Genomic DNA, 3684 nt, shown 5'->3' on the forward strand with positions numbered 1-3684 from the left:
TTTTAACTCGCCTCGGCAATTAAAGGCACCTGACTTTGGGTCTGACTGCTATGCCATTCTAATGAGCAGAGGGTGGGCTGACACTGCCCCAGTGTTATGGCTATGTGCCAAAGCTACTAACCGCTCAGTCAGTAGGCTCCGTGGCTTGGTGCCAACCTGGTTCCCAGGGTGCTTTTCTCTGGCTTTGGAGGTGGGTTCCAAAGCCAGGGAAAAGCGCCCTGGGGACGAGGTTGGGTTGGTGCCTGAGTGTGTCACTTGTTTTATAAGGTTTCTCCTGAAAATGCAGAAACAGAAACACTGATTTTTTTATGTATCTTTTATTTAGGGAGAGGAAATCAATGTCCATCCTTGGTACCTGATGCTTCCTGCTGCCATCTCTTGTTCATTCACTTTCATGTTGCGCATCGCTACTCCACCAAATGCAGTTATATTTGCCGGTGAACACCTCAAAGTCAAGGACATGGTATGTATAGATTGCAATCAAAGGGGTTTTCTATTGACTACTCAGTGTCGCCTTAATCCATTACAGCGCCCACCAAAATAAAGCCAGTGGTTCTTGGGATGGTCTTTCATAAAGGTCCCATTCTTTGGAACTTTATGACGGTGTTTGCTTCACTGTCTTTGTCATTAGTTTGCTGAATTCCTAGTTACTATCGTGGCTCCTTTGCTTTTGCATTGGAATGTTTTGTGACTGGCTGCTAAAAGTATCACACCATTGTGTTAACCAATTAGAAATCCAGCCCAAGCAAATCATAACTTGTATGCACGTCACGTTTTCCTACCCTTATCACCTCCTAGCCATTTGATTGGTTCATTGCGTATGAATTGTCTGTGCTTGCTGTTATTGGCCAGGTTAATAAAAAATCTCACTAAAGCAAAGGTAAAATTAAAATACACTCTGATGAAAACTGGCCCAGTCGCAAAGTCAACTGAGAAATGATTCAAATACGACTCTTTTCTTTCGTCAGGCAAAAGCTGGTATCGTAATGAATGTCCTAGCCGTGACAGTGCTGATAATTTGTGTCAATACCTATGGGGTCCCTATGTTCGACTTAAAAACCTTTCCAGACTGGGCTGGAAATGCTGTAAAAGTAGGAGGAGGCTCTGTTACCAGCTCCAATGTCACCCTTGTATGTCACAATGTGACAACTGCAATCGCTAACCTCACCTCATCGTAGCGTGCGCACACATGTTTCATGACAATCAAACACGTGATAGTTATTGCAGCGATGAACACACGGAGATATCATCGCTGCCATTTGCAATATTGAATTCAGTATTTGAAATGAGGGGTACTTTGGAAATTTTGTATTTTGAGAAAGGACAATATCGCTTGTTTTTCCCGCTAGATTGTAAATTGAATGATTTGTACGGATGTAAATAAGCTAACACCAGTGTTTAGTGTGAATTTTTAAATAACTGTATTTGATGTGAATAGGTGATATATGTCTTGTTTAATTTTGGGGGAGCGGTTTTTAGTAATTAGTAGTTTTATCCGTACTATTATGGTGCAATTATATGTAAAAATCGCTAGAGCCAGGAAATCAAAAGTTTTTTCTGTCATAACTAAGTGCTTTAATAGAAAACAATCCCTTTAATACTGTAATTACTATCTATCTATTACCATTTTTAGTGATATATAGAAGATCGGCCTTTTAATTACTAGAACTGTAGCTCTTTCAAGGTTTAAGGCCGAAACACAACTACGTGATACTGTATCTGAGTAAAAACGCTGGCAAAACTAACAACACTGGTGGTTAAATTAAAAAGTCACCTTGATATGTATAGGCTGGATTAATAAGAGCCTGTTATGCCCCTGCTTTCTTTGTTTGGAGAAGGAATGAAAATTGACTTTCTCAAACGGCTCAGTGTAAATTCAGCCTCTATAAAAAAATATTTCAACAAGAAGTCACGTCACAAAGACTAAATCGCGTCAAATTTTACAGTATTTTGAATAGTTAAAGAAAGGCTAAATCAGACAGAAGACTTCGAAGTCTTCTTTAGACTAAACGATATATAAAACGTAACTCTTACTGGAAAAAACCGATTGAAATCCCACTGCCAACCCTTCCAACTCCAACAAAAGAAATTTTTAGGGTTTTTGCGAATCCTGTTTGATTTGGTTCAAACAAGAAGAGTCTGCCAATATTAGTTTACACGGGTCCTTTTCTCGACGTTAAGCTAATAATATGTAAACAGCTCGCATACAATCCTGGAACGTTATGCATGCACAAAAAATCCAATCTCAATATCTGATTCCCTCTAGTCGTTTACGTTTGTCTAAAAGAAGTTTGATCATCCGCTCTGAGCCTTTCCTCCACCTCTGGCTGTGGTGTTTGTTTGGATTGGAGAGTTATTAAGTCGCAGGTGCCTTGGCTCAACATATTTTAAAAACATCCAACAGAAGTGTTTGGAACGATGGTTTAAAATAGCAGACGGTTTTAATTGAGTTAAATCGGAAGGAAAGACGAAACCCTTCTTAAGAATATCCTCGTGATTCTATCCCACGAAGAGAACAATTCTAAGGAAGAAGTCTTTTTTCTAGACGATTAAATTCGTGCACAATAAACAAATCTTCCTTTCCATTAAAAATAGGGGAAGTTCAGGGAAGCGAATCCTGGGGGTGAACCCTTTTCAAAATAGGATGATAAGAATGCAATAAAACACCCCCTAGAGAGACGAAGTGCCTCCCCGCCCCCTTGTCCTTCTCGGACGATGAAGGCGGCGGAGGGAAGTGGTTATGTGCTCCTACTTTGACCAAGTCGTCTACCACATTATATTGTCAGAAACTCAAAAGGGGTTGTTAAATGGACAGTTCGACACGTTGTGGATAAATGCCCTATTTAGTCAATTTTTGCAATCGCAATATCAACTCACCATCTGGAATTCGCGTTGAGCCAATCACTACTTTGTTTTTTAAAACTTCATTACATAATCACTTATTTTTCCCCGTCTCATATTTTTTCAATTTTCACTGAAAGTCAGTCTTGTTCAAAAGTGGCCCCTTTCTTAAGGAGGGCTGAGTTGTTCGAAGCCCGAGTAGCTCTAATACTATTTATATATCTGAGTATTTGAGCGTCAACATAAAAACATGGAAAACATCAACGAGGTACAGTACCGAAACCAAAACCTTGTAGGACTTGTTTTGGTAAGAAAAGTGAAAAATACTTAGCAGCTATGTAATTAGGCTTTATATGGTAACAAGTTTTTGGTAACAACTCTTTCTGTTTTACCTTATCTTATTATTGTTATTATTTTCATTTTTTTTTCTCGGCTGTGATTAGCATATATATTGCTGGAGTTCTAACATGCAACCCTACTTGCTAAAGAGTAAACTAATTACTATTACTTCTTCTTCTACTACTACTTTAGTACTACTACCCCTACCCCTACCACACCTACTACTACTACCACGACCACTGCCACTACCACTACCATCGCTATTCATGCTATCGCTTCGCCGGGCTACTTTGCGAAGTTTACTGGATTAGTGAAGTTACAGTCAACCTAGGTCAAGCGTACCCACCAAGATTCAATTAATGAATTGATTGTTCGAAAGTAAATCTTTTAGACTGTACCGCAACTAGTATCAAAATAAATTAATTGAAATCTGCATTCCAGCATGCGTTATTAGCAGTGAATTTCTTACAATCACTTCTCTGTATTCGGTCGGATTGAAATATC

The 3684-nt window shown here is 39.1% G+C and overlaps 1 long non-coding RNA gene across 1 annotated transcript in view; it reads left to right on the forward strand.

The window, feature by feature from the left end:
- The window catches only part of LOC140952844 (uncharacterized), a 3717-nt gene extending 699 nt beyond the window's left edge, over positions 1 to 3018 (forward strand). Inside the window, exons 2-3 of the long non-coding RNA XR_012167403.1 lie at positions 326 to 463; positions 969 to 3018. This is a non-coding gene — a long non-coding RNA (uncharacterized lncRNA). The remainder of the gene's footprint in view (positions 1 to 325; positions 464 to 968) is intronic.
- Positions 3019 to 3684: the final 666 nt, after the last annotated feature.

The sequence above is a fragment of the Porites lutea genome, chromosome 11 (genome assembly GCF_958299795.1).
Source record: "Porites lutea chromosome 11, jaPorLute2.1, whole genome shotgun sequence".
In the NCBI taxonomy this organism is placed as follows: domain Eukaryota; kingdom Metazoa; phylum Cnidaria; class Anthozoa; order Scleractinia; family Poritidae; genus Porites; species Porites lutea.